Source organism: Lissotriton vulgaris, chromosome 9 (assembly GCF_964263255.1).
Source record: "Lissotriton vulgaris chromosome 9, aLisVul1.2, whole genome shotgun sequence".
Classification (NCBI taxonomy): domain Eukaryota; kingdom Metazoa; phylum Chordata; class Amphibia; order Caudata; family Salamandridae; genus Lissotriton; species Lissotriton vulgaris.
The window spans coordinates 763488810-763503637 of NC_141697.1; the positions used below are offsets into that span (position 1 = coordinate 763488810).

The 14828-nt window shown below is 48.1% G+C and overlaps 1 protein-coding gene across 3 annotated transcripts in view; it reads right to left on the reverse strand.

Moving 5' to 3' along the window:
• The window catches only part of LOC147692219 (kinesin light chain 2-like), a 359953-nt gene that overhangs the window by 344835 nt on the left and 290 nt on the right, over window positions 1–14828 (reverse strand). The window lies entirely within an intron of this gene.

Consider the following 14828-nt stretch of genomic DNA (forward strand, 5'->3'; position numbering starts at 1 on the left):
TCTCCCTCTCTCTCTCCATCTCCCTCTCTCTCTCCATCTCCCTCTCTCTCTCCATCTCCCTCTCTCTCTCTCCATCTCCCCCTCTCTCCCTCCATCTCCCCCTCTCTCTCCCTCCATCTCCCCCTCTCTCTCTCCCCATTTCCCTCTCTCTCTCTTCATCTCCCTCTCTCTCTCCATCTCTCTCTCTCCATCTCCCTCTTTCCCTCTCCATCTCCCTCTTTCTCTCTCCATCTCCCTCTTTCCCTCTCCATCTCCCTCTTTCTCTCTCCATCTCCCTCTTTCTCTCTCCATCTCCCTCTTTCTCTCTCCATCTCCCTCTTTCTCTCTCCATCTCCCTCTCTCTCTCCATCTCCCTCTTTCTCTCCATCTCCCTCTTTCTCTCTCCATCTCCCTCTTTCTCTCTCCATCTCCCGCTCTCTCCATCTCCCGCTCTCTCCATTTCCCTCTCTCTCTCCATTTCCCTCTCTCTCTCCATCTCCCTCTCTCTCTCCATCTCCCTCTCTCTCTCCATCTCCCTCTCTCTATCGATTTCCCTCTCTCTATCTCCCGCTCTATCTCCCTCCCTCTGTCTGTTTCCCTCCCTCTATCTCCCTCTCTCTCCATCTCCCTCTTTCTCTCTCCATCTCCCTCTATCTCTCTCCATCTCCATCTCCCTCTCTCTCCATCTCCCTCTCTCTCCATCTCCCTCTCTCTCCATCTCCCATCTCCCTCTCTCTCCATCTCCCTCTCTCTCCATCTCCCATCTCCCTCTCTCTCCATCTCCCTCTCTCTCCATCTCCCTCTCTCTCCATCTCCCTCTCTCTCCATCTCCCTCTCTCTCCATCTCTCTCCATCTCCATCTCTCTCCATCTCCATCCCTCTCCATCTCCATCTCTCTCCATCTCCATCTCTCTCCATCTCCATCTCTCTCCATCTCCATCTCCCTCTCCCTCTCTCTCCATCTCCCTCTCTCTCCATCTCCCTCTCTCTCCATCTCCATCTCTCTCCATCTCCATCTCTCTCCATCTCCATCTCTCTCCATCTCCATCTCTCTCCATCTCCATCTCTCTCCATCTCCATCTCTCTCCATCTCCATCTCTCTCCATCTCCATCTCTCTCCATCTCCATCTCCCTCTCCCTCTCTCTCCATCTCCCTCTCTCTCCATCTCCCTCTCTCTCCATCTCATCATTTAGGATTCCTAGGTTTTATACCTTCTCGACTAGGGAGGGTAATGGGTCAAGATCAGCCGGTCAAACAGAATGACCATGGTCTTTTCCATGTTTAGTCTTAAACTGTTTCCTTGCAACCTGAGACAAACCATTAATAAAATTGTTGGCTGCCATGTCACCCTCATCCAGGATTGATACGATATTTTTTGTATCATGGCATAGGAGATGGCCCACAAGCCAAAGGATTTAATCTGTTGCACCAATAGAGAGATGCAAATGTTAAATAGCGTGGGAGACAAAGACGACCCCTAAGGCACCCCCCCAGGGCAGAGAAAAAGCAGCAGATTTAAAACTGCTCAACTCAACGTTTTGTTCTGTGCCGGCTTAGAAGGATCTCAACAAGGCCAATGCTGAGCCCCCTATCCCAAACCCCTCAAGCTGGTTGATATAGGCCCTATGGTTCAAGGTATGAAATGCCGCTGAGAGGTATAGGAGGATCAAGGCTGCCCAACCCCCCCCCCCCCCCCCCCCCAAACCATATACTTAATTAGTGGAATGCAAACTACGACTCAAGTCAAGACTGTGCCTAGAAGACGTATAACTGTCAGGGACCCAAGGTACGTAACTAGGAGCCCCACAGAGGTTGTGTGCTAAGTAGGAACAGGCCACGTGATCAATACAAGTCAATAGGTAAGTTGCAGTTGCAATTTTAAAGAAGGACCCTTCCCAGCGGACCCTGAAGAAACCCCGTGGAAGACAGAAGGTTGGAGAGCCACCCCACCCGTGAATACCTTAAGAACCAGGATACATGCCACCGGGAAGCCGGAAGCATAGGTGTGAAGTGGCGTCGAAAACTGTTGTCGATGCCAATGGAGGACTTCAGAAAGATGCTGCTGCTGGAGAAGGTGAAAGTGTCCGGTGGAACCCAAAGGTGGATTGAAGATGTGAAGAACCTGCAATCAGAGGGGACAGAGTCTATGCCACTCAGAATTGACCAAGAGGCACGGAAGACAGATGCCTACCGATGTCAGGTGCAGCAGGGGAGCTGACGGTGACCTTAGAACTGCAGCTGTGTGAACCAGGTGACGCTGTGGAAGACCAGTCCCACGTCGGATGCGGAGAGTTGAGGGGTGGGTGCATGGCCGGAGCACCAACAAGCCTTAGCAACTGCAACCAATGTTGAAGTAGAGAAAGGTGCAATGTCAGGACCAGCAAGGTCCAGGAGACTCACCACAAGCAGGGGAGTTAGGGCAGGCACCGAGCAATTAGGGGAGTCCAAAGAATACAAAAGGTGACCCTCAAGAGACCCCACAGGCAAGAGGACCTCGAACAGCTCACCAAAGATGCATGCCCACAATGCAAGCGATGCGGCGAGGATGAAGATCTTGGTCACTGGAGATGCTTGTGGTTGGGCTACTTGGAGCCTGAAGATCTTGGTGGAAGGAAGCCAAGAAGCCTTCGCAACTGCAAGTTGACGCGGTGCACAGGGGTTCGGTTCCTGCTGCTCCAACAAGGGATACTGGCCTTAAACTTGGTGAGAAGACAGGGCAGACCTCAAGGGATGTGAAGAACCACCTCCTATGTTGCGGAGTCTGTGGGAACCAAGGATCAGCAGACTGGTCAGCTTAGTTGCGGTGCCTGCAGATGCTTGGAAGTGACTCCGTCACTTCAAGAGAGATTCCCTTCAGGTGTCTTGAATGCCCACAGGCCTCAGAGGGTTCCTGTATGGTGCACAGGCATGGACGTTGCAGCAGACGAGCAGGGCAACGAGACCAGGAGTAGCAGTAGTTTTTCTACTTGCAGCCTTGATGCCCAGAGCGAAGTCCAGAGTGCCCAGATGGTCGAAGAAGTGCTGTCGGAAAAGAATCTTGTCCCACAATGAATCTAGGGTCCCACCCACAGGTAAGCCCTTAAATACCCTAAGGAAAGGGTTGGGACGATTCAAGGGGTCCCTCCCTAAGGAGGGGCTTGACAAAGGGGGGATCTGTACTTTGTAGAGTTTCACGCCAGAGCAGGAGCCAAGGGCTCCCTGAACTGGTTTGAACTGCACAAAGCATGGAAGGCACCAAGTGTGCCCTGCACTGACTAAATCCTGTCTGGGATGCAAGTTCACCTCTGACCTAGAAGAGAGTCCCAGAAAAGATCATCACGTCTTCGATCACAGCGTCAAGAAACCTTTCTCCCAAACCCAGATGAGGACGGTGACATCAATCAAGAATGTGTCGAAATCTTATCCTAACCAGGGTGTGGATGAACTTCTCAGATTAACTTTACACCATAAAGACACTGCGGTTGATGCAAATTCCTAATTGGCGTTGACTTGGAGATTATATGCCCATTACTAATCCGAATGCATAATGTGCATCACTCAAAGAGGCCCTGTGAGCATTCTCAGGTACACCGATGAGGCGAGAAGCGTCATACTCTCATGAATCAGGGCTTGATTGAAGGACGCAATATGTCACATTGATGGGACTACAGACAAGCTTCCTGCAGATCATCAGCATGCGAGTTCTCCAGTGACACCCAACTAAGTTTATGTACTTGATGATGCGTGCAAACCACAACAAAATTCTGACCATAAAAGAGATGGACATGCATTGGACTTCAAATCAGGAGCCTCGCTGGCATTTTCAAATGCTGCTCAAGCCCTCGCACACTAATGGAATACAAAAATGGGATACAGCCAAAATTAACTCACCACTGTGACTGGTTTCCGACTGATGCCCCCCCTCCAGTGTTCGTTATATACATAACTCCATCTAAAAAATTGAGTAGGTCTTCTGCTGACTTGCCACCAGTTCCATGCTCACCAGTATTTCATTCAGTATGGTGCAAGTCTCTTGATGCAAAATTGACTGCACACACTGCCGATCTGCTAACATTGCGTGCTGCAAACATACACTAAATAATGAGATGCTGTTCCGTGAATAGTTTATTGAAGTCACTGTTGATAGCAGTTCCCCTCACTGCTAGTCAAACCGGCTCACTCCAACTTGATTCTGCCAGATACACCAGTTACCTTCATGTCTTGTCACAGCTTTGTAAAATAGCGCTGCGGGTATTTAAAAATCAACTCTCCTGTAAAGCTGCTTGTAAACACAATTATACCACTCTCCTCTGCTGCATGCTATAGGATGGCCCGTTTAATTGCCCTGGATGGCAGACTCTCAGGTGAATTAAGACACTAGTGAGGCTGTGTCCAGGGAGCTTTGAATCTCACAGGCTTGAATGCTTATGTTCTTAATTTCTTTGTATATACCATTACCTCCTCGTCCGTCTTCCTCGCCACAGTATTCACACATGAGCCTCCGGCTCCACACAGAACTCCAGGCATAAAGAAAAGCGCTGTCTCCCTTTCCCTCCTCCAAGATGGCCCCCAGTAGCTCCAGCCAATCCCATAAAGGGATACAGAAACATCCAATCGACATGTTCTTTTTTTCTGCACTACTCAGAGTGCTGTGTTCACTGCTGGTCAGGTGAGTGGGGCTAGGGTCCTGCTTGAGCTGTCCCCTTATGTCCTTGGGTTTTGAGTTTGGGGGAAGTAGTTTTTTTGTGTATGTTGATACTTCATGTTTTCATGGTTTTTGTTTTGTGGGTTTAAATTTTGTTTTCCCCCTTCTTCTGCCTCCACGCCTCTTGTCCTGCTTTAGCGGACTTTCGTGGCGTTTCTTTTCGGCTGGGGGTCGTTTGGTACCTCTTCGTCGCCTGGAGTCCTGCTCTGCCGGTTGGATTCTGATCCTTGCCGACCACGCATCCTGCTGTGTGGACGTTGCGCGGCCGGGTACGCTTGCTCTGGGGACCTGAGGCTCCCGGTAGCTTTTCCTTCCCTACTACCGAGGCTGGATACGCTTGCTGTGGGGGCCGGAGGCTCCCGGTCGCATTCTTACCCGATACCGATTCTGGATGCTGCGGTAGGAGCCCCTTCGGTCTCCAATACTCCTGCCACCCTCGACGGTCTATGGCTGTCTTTGCGCGTGCGCGCGGCTCTTCACGTGGCATTTATGTTATTTGGAGTCGGAAGTGGGTTGGTTTACATGGTTACCTAGCAATCTCGGGACCTTTTTATACCGGGCATGTTGTCCTGTTCATTGCCTGTGTTTTTCTACTCGTTCACTCGTGTGTGGCTGTGATGGAACGTGGTTCTCCGGTGATACCTACTCCTGATGCCTTAGAGGAGGCTTCTGGTTCAGGGGTGGCAATTCCTTCTATGGAATTGTTACAGCAGATGATTAATTCTGCTGTGGCTGCAGCTTTGTAGGGTCAGGTGCCTGTTCCTCTTGATAAAAAGGCGAGGATTGATGACGCTGTTGTTGCTGGTTCTGACAATGAAGAGGACGTTGATGTCCGGGGTCGCTTTGTGCAGGGTGCCGACCTGAAGGAGGTGCTGGGTCACATTCGCAAAAACTTGGTGTTTCCTACGTCTATTGTGCCCCTGGAGGACGATCTGTTTTCACAGTATCAGCGTCCTGAGCCTGATTCTTTGCCTATCCATTCTTCTGTTTTTAAAGTATTGGATAATGAATGGAATGATGTGGACAAAGGTTCCTTTCTGCGTTTTTTGAGTAAGAGGTACCCGCTGCAGGATTTTGCTGTGAAATACCCTTCCTCGGTGAAGGTTGATTCCTTAATGGCCAGCATGTCTTCACATGGAACTGTTGTTTCGGTGGATTCTTCTCCTGCTGACCCGGTTGACCGTAAAGTGGATAGTGCGGTGAAGCGCATTCTTCTCCTGCTGACCCGGTTGACCGTAAAGTGGATAGTGCGGTGAAGCGCACTTTTGCGGCTGCAAATTTTTCTATCAGGGCTGCTGCCTATTCATCTTACACGATCCAGTCTTTGCTTAAAGATTTTCAATCGGTGGCTGAATTGTTGGATCAGTGGGGAGGATGTTTCTTCTGCTCTTGAGATGATGGAGCAGCAGGTACGCCTGCTATCTGATGTTTCATTTGATTCTTTGGGGGCAGCGGCTTCAGCGGCTGGGTCATCTGTCGCTGCAAGGCGTCAGCTGTGGCTTCGATCTTGAAAGGCTGATGCTGCGCAGAAGAGTCTCCTGATGAAGATCCCTTTTTCGGGTGTTAAACTGTTTGGCCTCCTTTGGATGACATGGTGAAGAAGACGGCGGAGGACCGTAAGCTCCTTGCTCCTGAGCGTACTGGTCACTTCCGTGCCTTTGGTTCCCAGCGAGCTTTTGGTCATTCTCGGAGGGGCCGTGCTGGTCAGCCCTTTCGTGGAAGGGGGCGTGGCCGGGGTGTTCCTTCCTTTGATAAGTCCCGGTTCTCTGGTGCTTCTACCTCCTCCACTCCCAATTCCAAGTCATGACTGGATCGCTCCTGGTGTAGGTCCGGTTGGGGGTCTCCTCACTTGCTTCATGGACTCTTGGCGAGAGACTGTCAGACCAATGGGTTCTTCAAGTGGTTTCAGAGGGTGTACATCTTGGGTTTACCCAGACTCCCCCAGACTGTTTCAGATCCACGCCTTGTCCCAGAGACCCTCTAAGGCGGTTGGCACTTTTGGAAGACATCGATTCCCTGGTGACCAAAATGCGTTGATTCCTGTGCCCAGCGATCAGTTGGGGTTAGGCGTGTATTCCATCCTATTTCTAGTGTCCAAACGCAGCGGGGATCTTCGACCTGTGATGGACCTGCAGTGGGTCAATACTTTCATCCCTCGCCAGAAATTCAAAATGGTTTCGCTACAGTTGATCCTTCCTCTGGTGTCTCAGGGTGATGTCCTGGCGTCCTTGGACTTGAGAGATGCTTATCTGCATGTGCCTGTTCATCCCGACTCTCAGCGGTTTCTCCGGTTTTGCGTCCTGGGTCGTCATTACCAGTTCCAGGTATTGCCTTTTTGACTCTGCTCCACTCCCAGGGTCTTTACTAAGGTTCTGGCTCCTCTTAATGGACATTTGCATGGGGAAGGCATTAGTGTTTTTCCTTATCTGGGCGACATTTTAATTTCTGCTTCTTCTCTTTCTAAGGCGGAGTTGCATGTCCGGAGAGTGTGCCATGTCCTGGAGCATCACGGTTTCCTTGTGAATGTGCCGAAGTCCTCCCTGGTTCCTGCACAGGAATTGACTTTCATTGGGGCTCTGTTCAAGACTCGTTTGGGGATGGTGTTCCTGCCCCCTCCCCGGATTCTGTCCCTGATGTCTGCAGTTCGTTCCCTGTATTGGGGCATTCTCATCCTGTGAGCCTGAGGTTGAGGGTCTGAAGTCGGGGTCTTTATTGACTGTGCCTTGGGCTCGCCTCCACATGTACCCGGTGGTGTCCCACATTTTGTCGCATTGGGACCCCTGTTCCCTAGATATGAGTGTTTTGATTCCTATGTCGGAGGATGTTCTGGAGGTCTGGTTTGGTGGTTGGACGAGGGTCATCTGTCCATGGGCCGCCCCTTTATCATTGTCCCCACCCGGGTTCTCACTACAGATGCCAGCCTGGTGGGGTGCTACTCTGGGGGATTCGACGACTCAGGGGGTTTGGCCTCCTTCGATTGTGTCTTGTTCTTCCAACTAGAAAGAGCTGAAGGCCGTCCTTTTGGGTCTGCTGGATTTCTCGGATCTTCTTCAGGGTCACCATGTGCAAATCCGGACGGACAATCAGGTGGTGATGTCTTATGTGAACCATCAAGGGGGATGCAGGGTTCCTTCCCTCAGTTGCCTCAGCCGTCGGATTTGTTGTTGGGCAGAGGTGAATATGGCATCCCTGTCTGCCATTTACCTGCCTGGTCCGGAAAACAATGTGGCAGATTGTCCGAGTGTTTCCTTCCATGGGGTCTTTGTCCCTCACACATTTGATGTTCAGGAGGTTGCAGAGGATGTTTGGTTCTCCGATTGTGGACCTCTTTCCTTCCCAGTACGATGCCAAGATCCGTTGTTTTTGCACGATTATACCTTGCTGGGCTGCCTGGAGAGTGGACGCTCTGTCGTTCCTTTGGCCGAAGGGTCTGTTGTATGCCTTTCCCCCTGTTCCCCCGATTCCGGCTGTCTTGCAGAATGTCAAAAGGGAGGGGTCCTTTGTGCTTCTAATTGCTCCGGGTTGGAAGTGTCGCCCTTGGTATCCCCTGCTGTTGGAATTGGCTGTGTCTCCGGGGTGGGCCTTACCGTTCGTACCTTATCCTCTGATGGGTCCTCTTCTTCCTCTGCCTGTGTTCCGTTCCCTGGGTCTGTAGGCCTGACTCTTGAGAGGGATTCTTTGATGCGGGAAGGTTGCTCTGTGACTGGTCATTCAGCAGTCCAGGAGGCCTTCTACACTGAAGTCCTACGCGAAGCATTGGGATATTTTGCTTCTTGGTGTGTGGATCACGAACTGTCGATGGCTTCTTTGGACCCGGCTCGCATTCTGGATTTTTTGAATGATGGATTTATGTTGGGCTTGGCTATTTCGACTCTTAGAGCTCAGTGGGCCGCCATTCGGGCATTTCATGTCCTCCCTTTGGTTTCTGTTTCCCCTTTTGTGGCTCGTCTTTTTAAGTCTCTGTCCTTCCAGCGTCCCCGTCCTATCCTGTGTCCCCCTCCCTGGGACCTTCTGTTGGTGTTGCATTCCTTGCAGTTGGCTCCTTTCGAGCCGTTGGAATCTGTGGACTTGAAGTTTTTGACTCTAAAGTTCGTGTTTCTTGTGGCCGTTGCTTCTGCCAGGCGCATTGGGGAGTTGGAGGCTTTCCTGCGGTCTGCCCTGTTTTTGGTCATTCTGTCGGATCGTGTTGTCTTGCGCCCTCATCCTACATTTGTGCCTAAGGTGGATTCTTAATTTCACCGGTCTGCGGAGGTGATTCTTCCGGTTCTTTGCCCTGATCCTTCCTCGGATGAGGATTGCCTTTTGCACCTCTTGGATGTTCGTCGTGCCTTATTGATTTATTTGTCACGCACGTCTTCCTTTTGTAAGGTGGACAATTTATTTGTCAATTTTGGTCTATCGCGTCAGGGCCTGAAACCCTCGCTATCCACGGTCAGTCGTTGGATCAAAGAGGCCCTTCTGTTAGCATATGCTTCTGTTTCTGAGGTCCCCTCCCTTCCTGTTCAGGGTCGGTCCACCCGGTCTGTTGCTGTGTCGTGGACTGCTTTCAAAGGGGTGTCCATGGAGGATGTTTGCAGGGCTGCTACTTGGTCATCCCCTCATACATTCATGTCCCATTTCCGCCTTCAGATTGGGGGTTCTGTTTCCTTTGCCTCTTCTGTTCTCTCTGCGGGGGTTCCTTAAGAGGTTGTCCTTTTGGTTGTTGTGCCTCTTGTTATTAAACTGTGTTTTTTTGCTACATTTGTGGTGTGGCCTGTTTTCCCTGCATGAAGCTGATTGCTTTGGTATCGGCTCATGTGTGAATACTGTAGCGAGGAAGACTGACGAGGAGGTAATGCCCCGGTTACTTACCGGTAATCTTCATTACTCAGAGTCCGTGTCTTCCTCGCCACAGTATAGTTTCCCTTCCCTCTCGGCCCTGGTGGTGGCTTCATGTCTGCGGCTTGGTTTTTCAGGTCGATTGGATGTTTCTGTATCCCTTTATGGGATTGGCTGGAGTAACTGGGAGCCATCTTGGAGGAGGGAAAGGGAGACTAGAGTGCTTTTCTTTATGCTTGGAGTTCTGTGTGGAGCCGGAGGCTCATGTGTGAATACTGTGGCGAGGAAGACAAGGACTCGGAGTAATGAAGATTACCGGTAAATAACCGGGGAATTCCTTTCAGACTTCTTAGTTTCTTTAATTTCTTCACTCTTACTTTTAAAACTCTTAGTTTCATCTTCTATTTCCTCCCACATCTCCATAACCTTCCTGCACGTATGATTTCTATCCTAACCACGTAGCCAGTGTTGTAATGGAGGTAGCATCCTTGCATGTAGATAATCCAGTAGGCAGTAGAGTAGGATATGAGAAAGGTTTATTAATACACAGTTACAGTTGGAACCAAGTAACTGGCAAGAAAGAAAGTAAGCACCACGAGAGCAGCTTCCTGCTGCTCAGCCCACTCTCACCAACTGACACTCACTCAACCAGGCACACACCAACATTCCTTGACATCACACTCATTCTGGCTGGGCAGCAAAGAACAGAGCACTAGGGAAGAATGTATTGCTACCAAGACAATATAAAATACTCATTACTGCATTGTTATCATAATAGTAATGAATGCCTGCCCCTCCTACTCTATAGTAATATAACCCCTTGTATGGTAGTAATTTATTTCCCTCAATATCGATAGTCTCTCGAGTGCAGATCAAGACCAAGCTCATCTAGATGAATAATAATATAAGAACTGCCCTCCTTAGTAAAGATTATTCCCCAAAAGCATCTACTCTTCCATGGTAATGATTATCTTCCTGGAATATACATGCTAATGTCCTCCCTTCCCGAGTACTCCTCATCTATCATTAAAATGCTTTCCTCACTCAGCCACCTTCTATTAAAATATATTCAGAAGACATTTTCTACACTCATAATACCTTAACTCGTTAGTACTCCTCTGCTACAGTAATATTATTTTCCGAACCCTACAACTGAGGCAATATTTATCTTTCTTCATTGGCTCTTCCACTATATCAGTATACACTCTCCTTGTCGCCATCCCTTATAGCAGTGGTTCCCAAACTTTTTGAACCCGTGGCTCCCTTGACCTAATTGGCAGTTGGCCGTGGCTCCCCACCATTTTTTTTACCGGTGGGCGGGTGAGGGGGGTCACCGAGGCGCAGCACACACTTTGGGAACCACTGGTCTATATCATCCCATATATACAAAGGCAACTGCTCTAATGATGGACTGAAGGCTACGTCCCGGCAATCAACTGGCATGCCACTATGTTTATCATGTTTTGAGGTAAGAGCAAACAGATGTTCTAATTGAAGCTTTTTTAATGGGCAGGTCCTGTCTGATATCGGCTACCTGCAATTTTTTTGCTTTAGTAGGGAGATTTCTGGCACTTCTCAGCACCTTTGCAACAATAGCATTTCATGATTTCCATGCACTGGTACATATGAGAAAAGTCAGGAAATCATTTCTGCACATATTATAGAAGAATAAGTGACTATTTGCTTTTATGTTTTAGCACTTCCGTCCTTCTGTGACTCTTTTCACTTTCCAAAATATGTTAGCTTTCGGAACTTTAAATACATCTGCACACCATGCCTGAGCTTCTCTGATATTAAAATATAGACCTAATCAGTGTTCCCTCTAATTATTTTTACCTCTGTGTGGCAGTGATCTGTTTGTGTGCACACATTTCTTGTTTGTATGCGCAACTGAGTGATATTAGCAAAATTGTCTAACAAGGATTGACAAAGTCTGCACCCTGCACTTAATACAAGTATACCCCTCATCCTGCACTCACAATACAGCTAAAACGTACCCACAGGCACATACTCACCCTGCACTCACACAGCACACTCCTCATCCTAGCCTTATGAAGACTCATTGCTTACCCTGCACTCACACAGACACATTGCTCACCCTACATTCAGGCGCTTTGCTTACCCCATAATCAGATACACTCATAAACGCACATAAATTCTGCATTCAAGCACATTATTCACTGTACACACACTGACATACTGCTTATTTCACGCTTACACAGACACGAGTCACAATACATTCACAAAGACAAACCACTCAGTCTACACCCTGCAAGCTACACTTTCACCTTGATCTCCCTATGCACATCACTCACTCTGCCCTCGCATTACTCACACTGCACTCATTTAGGCAAACAACTCATTGTATAGTCATAAAGCCACACCCAAACACTGCACTCACAATACACACTATTCAACCTGCACTCAAAATACGCGTTGCTCGCCCTGCCCAGAATGAACACTTCTTCATTCTCACACAGGCACACTGCTGACCCTACATTCACACAATTCACCTTGCACTTATCCAATCACTTCACTATGGACTTCTGATGACTCTCACTCCTTCCAGCATGTACTATGCCCATTACTAACCCTGCTCTCACTGTAAATTCACAAAGTTGCATCCCTCACCCTACACTCAAACTGGTATACTGCTCATCTTCCCCTCAACAGGCACACTGCTCAGTTGTACGAGATAGGGAATCATACATGTATTTGTGAATTACCCTTTTATCCAAGTGTTAGTTGGTGCTATATTACAAATGCGTATTACCCAATTTAGTGGTACACATAATCTGACTACTTAATTTTCCTTAGGGGGTCTTTTTTTAACTACAGCTTATATTTACTTCTGCTCCCGTTCACCAATCATGGTATTGCTAATTGTCTTTTCAGAATTTGTTTTATGTGATTTGTTTTCACAAATTGCTTGTAGTAACCTCTGCTGTACGCCTGCCACTCCCATACAGGAATTGTATTATTAAGAGCAATTTTGGAGAAATCACACATGTGAAAAAGAAAGGGAAGCAGCTTTCAAATTTGCACACAGGGAAGAATGTAATATCGAAACATTTTCAACAAAGTTGGTTTATTTAATTTACCGTAAAAATATAAGTAGGGAAATGTGCATCCTAGAGGTGGAGAACAGCATGTCTGAGATGTAGATTATTTTATGGCAGTAATTTTCAACCGGCCTCATTTTTTTTCCAGCTCTGCATTTCTCTACCTCCCTAATTAAAGGTTGAACATGACACTATTTTCTTGGAACGCTGAGGCTTTTGTAGTAGCAACATCTTTTAAATACAAACATCAAGTAAAAGCTTATGCTTTTATAATAAAAATGGTAGTACCCGCAGAAAAATGCTTGCAAAGTGTTTAGATCTTGTCTGCTATTGCCGTCTCAAAAACAGTTTGTCACTTGATTTTCTTCAGAGAATGGCGATGGTGGGGCAGGGGAGTCGCACCTTCAGGAGGAAAAGATCACACTTACTAATTAGCAGGCCATCGAGAGCGATTCTCCTTTCAGCAGGAGATTCCTTTATTTTGTGCGCTCCTTAAGGCCCCCTGCCCGGTGATAATAGGCCAAGACGCTCGGGGTGCACTATACGCAACACCTCACAGGGGAAGGGGTGGAACATTTCTCAGGCTGCAGTTTCCACTACCCACATCCTGCGCCGCGGCGCCCCTGGCTTCTCATCACGGCGCACCGGGGCGCCGCGGCGCACACTTTGGGAACCACCGCCTTATAGTATACTCCCAGGTCAAACAGGATTACTTTAGAAGCCATCCCAGAGTCATTGGATGATCACCCAACTACCTTACAAGTCATTTACACGTCATCAGACATCATCAAGCTCTTTAAGTCATCAGCAAGCTGCAGAAGCTCAGCCTGATGATTTGAGGATGACTTGAAAATGAGTATCTGATGGGTAGGTGTCATTATTCGTGATGAATTAAAATGACTTGAAAAGGAGTACCTGATGACTTTAGTAGGTGTCATTCGTGATGATTTATGGATGACTTGAAAATTAGTATCTGCTGACTTCAGAAGGTGTCAGTATTCCTGATTATCTGAGGATGACTTGTAAATGACTCTCCGATAACTTTACAAGATGACATTGTTCCTAATGACTTTGGGGTGATTTGAAAATAAGCATCTGAATACTTCAAAGGTACTATTGTGTTTTCAATAAGATGTTTTTGCGTCTGGTGATTTTAACAGGAATTGCTTGTCTATTTAAAGAGCACGTCCACCACTTTGGTTTGTTTTCCAGAAAAATGCAAACTGTTGGATAATTGCACAATGAATTGCAGATAAACGTCTGACCTCCTGCAGCTGGGAGCCCCAAAACCCAAACACACCCTAAACCCCAAAATTAACCCTTGCACCCCAAAACCCAAACACACCCTGAACACCCAAATTAACCCTTGCACCCCAAAAGCCAAACACCCCTGATCCCCAATATAAAATTAACCCTGGCACCCCAAAACACAAACACACCCTGAACCCCCAAATTAACCCTTGCACCCCAAACACATCCTAAACCCTAAAATTAACCCTGGCACCCCAAAACCCAAACACACCCTGAACCCCCAAATTAACCCTTGCACCCCAAACCCAAACACACCCTAAAATTAACCCTGGCACCGCAAACTAACCCTTGCACACCAAACCCAAACACACCCTAAACCCTGATATTAACCCATGTACCATAAAACCCAAACACACCCTAAACCCTAAAACTAACCCTGGCACCCCAAAACCCAAACACACCCTGAACCCCCAAATTAACCCTTGCACCCCAAAACCCAAACACACCCTGAACTCCCAAATTAACCCTTGCACACCAAACCCAAACACACCCTAAGCCCTAATATTAACCCTTGTACCCTAATACCCAAACACACCCTAAACCCTAAAATTAACCCTCGCACCCCAAACCCAAACATGCTCTAAACCCTTAAATTAAACCTGGCCCCCAAAACACAAACCCACCCTCAACTCTAAAATGACCATGTACGCCCTAAAATCCAAAAGCCCTACAAACCCCCAAACTGTTTTATGATTGCGGAATGCCGGGAGGCGCTGCTGTGATTGCAAATAATACTTTCTGTACCAGAGCCGCAACTGGAGCCAAATTTCGGGAGGGGGGGGGGGGGGGGGGGGGCTAAGAAAACATTTCGGGGGTGGACTGTACCTTTAATCAGTAGGCAGAGTGATGAGTCCAATGGGTGTTGCGCGCCTGTTCTGTACCCCCAAGCTGCACTTCCTTCTTAGAGTATTTCCATAAACACATAGTTTAGTGGAATCCGATTGTTAGACTCATTAAACAATTGCGGACAGAC